The sequence below is a fragment of the Papaver somniferum genome, chromosome 8 (genome assembly GCF_003573695.1).
Source record: "Papaver somniferum cultivar HN1 chromosome 8, ASM357369v1, whole genome shotgun sequence".
Classification (NCBI taxonomy): domain Eukaryota; kingdom Viridiplantae; phylum Streptophyta; class Magnoliopsida; order Ranunculales; family Papaveraceae; genus Papaver; species Papaver somniferum.
The window spans coordinates 39731111-39739015 of NC_039365.1; positions in this window are offsets into that span (position 1 = coordinate 39731111).

Here is a 7905-nt window from a genome sequence, read left to right on the forward strand (position 1 = left end):
CTAAGAATGTTTCAATGATTGAAATGAGAGTTTATATTATATAATCATTGTTGGATATAAGCATTGTGTGATAACTCATACATGTATAATTCCTTATTCCTTAAACCAAAGTATGCATACTTTGTTGATCAGGAATACCGGAACAGAGTTCGCGAACCCAGTCCGCGTACTTTCGGAGGTTCTCTTCCCGATAAAATTTCTTGGAGTTTGTGAACTATTTACAAACTTATTCCGGGTACTTAAGTCCGCGTACCAGTCCGCGTACTTTGTAGCGCCCCCTAAGCTAGCAGCTGACTAATCAAGAGATTAGCTAAATAAGAGGCACTAAAAATCTAAATCATTCGCTTAAACATTCAATTAAGAAATCTGCTACAGAACTTAACCCAAGACTAGCCCCGCTCTGAAATATATACATATACAAGAACTCCTCTCAAATAATACATATAAAATAGTCATATGGTTTACAAATGGTATATATAACATAATAAACATATTGGAAGTTAACCAACTAACGGACTCAACTCCTCGAAGCTTTCGCTGCGCAATTCTGATCTGTCTCTGAAACTGAAAGTGGGAATGGGTGAGCACATCATCCCTATAAGGGGTGCCCAGCAGGAATAACATTTAACTTTAAAGAAATCATGAGCAAGATTTGGAAAAAAATTCATGCTCTCCCAAACATCAACAAGTGACCAAGTCACTTGAAATACACAAACATGTATATGGACAAACTCCTCCTTCAAACAATGTATACTATGGTTGTGCAATTCCGAACTCGCAAATCCACACCTAATCGTAAGTATGGATGTCGACAGTTCCGAATTCGCAAACTGCCGACCAATATATCATAAAAGCTCTAAGCATAAATGTGAAGGAGCACATCCTATATACCACAGGTGGAAATTCTTATCTCCCATAAAAATTTATATTGACATTCAAACATTACAAGTCCTTTCCTAACCATGGAAAGATTACAAAGAATCAACAGAACACTCATAATGCAAATTGAACAATGTATGAAGTGCACAAATATATGATGCATGAGTTTATAAACATAAATATTTGTAAAATAAACAACAATGGTTTCAAAAGAATTAAAAGTATTCCCACCTCTTTTGATGACAAGCCACGCCTACCTCGAGATCCACGATCCACTGGTCCATCCTTTGAATCGATCGATGTTAATATAGACTAACTGTTAATCACACAAGAAGTCTAAGAATCTAGCCAAAATGGCTCACACAAGAATCATACAATTAACATAACTAAGAGTTTACTAATCCAATTAGGCTGATTTTATAGTCCGTAGCTAAGTCTTGTGAACATCTACAACTTTGTAGAAGAAGCCAAAGGATAATCCATACCATAAGGGGTCCAAACAGTCAAAATAGAAATACTAGGTCTAAGCCCAAGTACACAAGACACAAGACTCGACCCATTAGCACAAGGTCTGACCTAATTGGGTCAACTAACAGTCCACGTCCGTCCAAGGTCAAGTCCAGGTCAACTAAGTCAACAGTCCAACTCAGTCAAGGTTCACTGAGTCAGGTCTGGTTAATGAATCAACTCAGGGTTAGACTGATTCAATCCAGTCAGATGATCTAAGTCAGAAAGTAATACAACTGAGTCAGACTGAATAAGTTCAGTCAGACAGGCTTAACTAAACACACTATCAGGGGGTTAGTCCACGAGTGAGTTGGAGGGAGTTTAATGTATTTTGAATCTTGGGGATTTAGAGGGAGTGTAAGAGAGTATTGGGAGTTTGAGAGAGTTTGGTATGTTGAGTGTAGGGAGTTTGAGAGACTCTCCCAAAATCTCTACTTTTTTGAGAGATTTGGAGTGAGGCAAAAATACACTATAAACTCCCTAGAACTCCCCCAAAAAAAAAAACTCCCTATCATTCTAATTTTTACCACTAACAGGGAGTTTAAGAGTTTCTTTCAAACTCCCCCACGACTAACGGGGTTTTCTAGGGAGTTGGGGAGACTCTTCTAAACTCTCCCACGACTAACGGGGATTTTAAGACTCCCTCGAACTCCCTCACGACTAACGGGAAAAAACACAACTACACCCAACTCCCTTGAGGACTAACACCATGTATGTTACATGTCACTCTAAATCTAATTCACAACTTCTGATTTAACAATTCAACTTCAAATCAAATACAAAACGACAATGAATTTCGTTTACAAACATCAACTAAATTTACCTGCAATTGCAGTAGATGCATTAACTCTCTTCTCAACTCAAACAAGCCAGCACAGCTATACTGCCACTGCATCTCTAAAACTCTCAAACACACAAACAATACTACTATAACTGCAACTGCAGTTCCATGAACTTCAACAACACTACCACCACCTCATTACATCTGCACCAATCCCATTGCTTACACTTCAACATACTCCATTCCTATAACTCAGTCCTATAATATCTCATTCCACTTCTTTAGACATAACTTCTATGACTTCACTACACTCAACTCTTCCCTGCAATACAAACTGATTTAATTTTGTTCGACTCTTTCTTTTCTCCTTCCAGCTATAACTTCAATTCCATCTTAAGACAATCACCATCTTACATCCACCAGACTCAACCAATACAACCACTAAACCTCCTAACAATCTAGCTAAACTCAGCCATATCTTATAACTCATTCAAAACCACATCTCTTCTTACAGAACCTGTAATACCACCAATTATTTCACCTACATTCTACAACAATCATACACTACTGAAATCTCATCATCTGTTTCTTCACTCAATTCCATACAATTCCAGTTACGATAATTTCAAAGTCAACATCTTCTCATCCATAATCCCAGTTCCATTCCACGAGTATCTCAATCACAAATTCATTGCATCTTCAATAACAACTCATAATTCATAAACTTATTAATTAAAGCAGTTCAATTCAAATTACTTAAGTTCAGAATAATTAAAGACTCACCCAAGCAATAACGTCTTCTGAATTGCTAATTTCTCAAATCAATTCCGCTGAAACTCTAGTTCATAAATTGGGGAAGAACATGAACCCTAATTCTTCAAATTTCTTAATCCATCTTCTTCCTTGTAACCAAAACCCCAAATTAAAACCATAACAATCTTCTTTACATCACGTTCTTCAACACCCATCCTCTAATTTCTTCTTAATCATCACCTAAATTGAACTTCCATTGAAACCACAGAAACCCTAACTCTTTGTTTATTCACTGAATCAACTTCATAACTTTAATTGAACTACCACCCTCATGTTCTTCAATCTAACAACAACCCATCCTTGTTCTATCTCTTTTTTTTTTCGATCCGCAACTCCAATTTTACACAAACTCGAAATCATCCCAGAACCCTAATTTCAATTCATCTCAGATTCGAATTTGAATCAACAACAAACACAGTCACCACCATCAGCAGTATCTATCAAACCCTGATGTTCCTGCTATGCTCTCGACTTCACAGTAGCAGAGTTCTCACGCGAATTCTTCAGGGGTGAAGAAACAGAAGAAGAAGAAGAAAAAGAACAGAAGAGAGAAGAGAAAAGAAGAAAGAAGAAAAGAAAAGGGAATGAGAGTTTATCCTCTCTATTCGGTCTAGATAAGACCAAAGGAACTTTACTGGGACAGTCGGCAACAGGCTAACGCAGCCACACAATACCTCGAGAAAAAGACACTTTTACCCTTCATGTTAATGCAATGATATCTTCTTCATCTGGTACCCAATTGACACATTCAAGTAATCCATTCCGCGTAACTTTACGAGCTCTATCTAATGATACTAATTTCATATCTAAATCATCGTTAGATTAATTCTTATTAATTACCGTTCGTGTTAAACTAATCGAGTTATTATCGGCTAATTCAACACTTGATCGGTCTAGTAGCGTTGACAAGCTTGCGGGTCTTTACATTCTCCCCATCTTATTCATTTTCCTCCTCGAAAATCATACCATCCTTGTGGTCTTCAAAAACTCCCCACCTTAAAGAGAGATTATATCTCTTGTCTAAGCGCAAACAACAAGAAGCAAAGCAGAAACCTATAAAGCTTTCTACAACTAAAATTTGTGGCTTTAGGTTCAAAAGACTAGTTTCTATTTCAATGAGTTACTTTTTCTAATTACGTGAGATAATATTCTATAAGCTTCTAAATAAAATTTGGAATCTATCAGTTCACTAATAGAAGCAAGTTTCCCTTCAACGCCTAGTGATACAAGAATGCAGTTGCCCTGTCTAGGTTCGCGACGCCTGACAATGCCTACCTACGTAACAAGTATCACCCGAACACATCAGAATTACCAACCTCACTATTCTCCAGTGCTAGATTAACTAAGTTTTAATTTATTAAAATTAATTAGTCTTTAAATTTTATCGTAATTTGTATAACCTAAAATCTTACTTCATTAAATATATAAAATATATAAATAGTTCACATCATTTTAAGCAGTTTAGTCATCTAAATTTATTTATTAAGTAATCTCAATTCGATTTTTACGCCAATTTATAATATTTCATAATTTTAACTTCACTGTAATACCATATATAAATTTTCCCAATATTATCTATATAAATTTACTACCAGCCTAATAATTTGCATATTATTATTAACTGTATTATTATTCTCATTATTCTTAAGTTGATAGTCCGACTGATACACTAAGCCTTAATCTTGTAATATAATTCTACTTTTACGTAAAGATTGATATAACAAATTTTATTCATTCAGATTGAATCCATATACTATATCTTGTTAAATTTTGGCGTTGGTAACTTAATATGATCTAATATTTGAGTCTACATAGGATTTTAATATGTCTTAATAGTCTTTAGATTTTTGCTATTAACAATAATATACGAATTTATTTTCTTTTAATTATAATCTCTCACTAAACATCCGAATACTATTATTACTACTTCATATCTATTTGGTTCATTTTAAATATTTATAGGATCATTTGTTAGACTAAATATAATTCGGTACAAGATTATTAACAAGTTGAGTTTTTTTTATGCATTATATCCTCACCTTCTTACGTCTAACGCCTAATAAGTATTATATTAACTATATAGTTTAAACGCAAAACATTTATTTCTAATTTTTCGTTAGTTTAATTTACAAAATTTCATCGTAGATAAGCACTATTAATTTTCCATAGTTTATAATTTATTATTTTCATCGTTATATATTTTTATTGAAATTTTAGTTAAGATAAGTTCAATATGACACTAATTGATAAATGCTAATCATTACTTTATTAAAATTATTATTAGTTTTATGATCATTTATAATTACTATTATAATATTTTTATTACTAACATTAGTGGTCAAACTATTATCCTAACTACTCTTACAAAAATTCATTGGATCCCAAAAATATTGTCAACTTTTATGTAATATTAAATTGTTGACTCTACGTATAAATCAAAGTGCTCAATAAGTTTCTATGTGTCTTTCAAGATTTACAATAATACTAATCTCACTAGTTTCATATCTAAATCGTTGTTAGATTAATTCCTATTAATTATCGTTCGTGTTAAACTAATCGAGATCGGCTAATTCAACACGTGACCGGTCTAATAGCGTTGACAAGCTCGCGGGTCTTTACATACTTAAGTTGGTTATTTTCTAAAAACGATTATTCGTGAACTTAAACTTATATAAACTAAGGAATGCAAGTTTGCAAACCGTGGCTATAAAGTTCATGAATCGATTCTAGTGAATCAAATCGTTTTTGTTTCAATTGTGTCTATTATAAAGATATAAGCAATTGAACAACTCTCTAACTAGTTAATTTGAGTCATTTGAACTAGTTGTGGTAAAGAAGAATATGGTTGTTATGAAAGTGCTCATATGGCTAACTATTTGCTTAGATGTACATGTTTGGGTACGGTTGCAAAAACCTAGATAAACGTGCATTTTATTTGTGTGTAACAAGCTAAGTTTCCATCTACCGGTTGAAAGATATTAGCTTGAATCTAATCAGGTTTTCATCTAACGGTGAATATTGAATGCTTTGTTACTAAGATAACAGTGATTGCAAACCCTGATTTGAAAGACTATATAAGGGAGAACTCTAGCAACTGGGAAACCCAATACACACACCTCCTGTGTGGTACTAGTTGTATTAGCTAGAGTCGATTCTCCTTTAACCTTAGGTTTCTACTGAGACCTTGTAGGTTAACGACTTGAAGACTTCATTGGGATTGTGAAGCCAGACCGATATTACTTTCTCGTAGTTGTGTGATCTGATCTTGCTGTTTCTATCATACTAAGTACAATCTTAAGGATTGACTTGAGATTGATGTCTCCGATAGGCAAGATATAAAAGTAGTCACAAACATCTTCGTCTCATCGTTTGTGATTCCACAATATCTAGTTTTGTCATCATACGATTTATATTATTGTGAGGTGATTGATAATACTGAGATGTTCTTCGGGAATATAAGTGTAGTTTATCAATTGGTTCTTGTTCACCTTGATTTATCAAAAGACATAACAAAAACTCGTAGGTATTTCTATGGGAGACAGATTTATCTATTACCATATATTTTTCTGTGTGATACAGATTTGTTTATTAAAGTTTTCGACTTTGGGTCGTAGCAAGTCTTAGTTGTGGATGAGATCAGGTAAGGGAATCAAGTGCGTAGTATCCTGCTGGGATCAACGACGTAGGAGCGCAACTGTACCTTGGATCAGTGTGAGATTTATTGGGGTTCAACTACAGTCCAAACCGAAGTTAGTTTGTAGTAGGCTAGTGTCTGTAGCGGCTTAATATAGTGTGTGTTTAATCTGGACTAGGTCCCGGGGTTTTCTGCATTTGCGGTTTCCTCGTTAACAAAACTTCTGGTATCTATGTTATTTCTTTTCCGCATTATATTTTGTTATATAATTGAAATATCACAGGTTGTGTGTTTGAATCAATCAATTAGGAAATCCAACCTTTGGTTGTTGATTGAAATTGATTGATACCTGAACATTGGTCTTTGGTACCGTTCAAGTGATTTCTCTTGTATTCAATTAGACTCGCAGATTTCTATTTGCCTGAGTAAGTATTGAATCAAGAAAGAGAGATATAACTCTTTGATATACTTTTATTAAGATTGAGTCTGACTGTTTAATTGATTCTCTTAAAAGTATATTGGAGTTAGTCCATACAGATTGCTAATCGAAATATTGGGTGTGGTTGTTAGACACCCGCTTTTTCAGAACATATCAACTTTGTTTTGATGATTTCACATAGTCGAAACTTAGTGTATTCATCAAGGAGTTTATAAATATACAGTATAACTCCTACATTCCACATCTGTACTCCCCACAAAGATTTGGCAATTAATCACAAGTTCAATTAAGAACTTTCCCCCATAAGATGTCATTCCCGAAAGAACTACAAGAGCGACCTTACTTTTGCAAGAAAAGAAGGATTTCTTTGGACATTAAAAAATCACATAAAAAATGAATTTGTATAACCACAAAGGAATCTTAATGATTAATTTAATCGGAAATGCTCTACATAAAAAACTTACGGAGCCATACAATACTTTCACATAGAAGTGGATCAAGAAAAGATCAATACTGCGGAATGTTCAAAGATTCATTCTATTTTTCATCAATATTTGCATAATGATATCATAGACTGAATCTTTGACATATAATTCAAAAGTTCATTCTATTTTCCATCAATATTTGCATAATGACACAATAGACTTAACTTTTGACATATATGGGACAATCATAGTTCACGGACGTAAACACACATATTCCATAACATTATTTGCAATATATGAAACCAATAAAAATTAATACTGCAAAATCATCTTCCAAATAACTTAGAATTTAAATAAATAAATATAAAAACATTGCAAGATGAAGATCGTTGGCAATAGCTATGTGTAATCACAATATATGCTATTC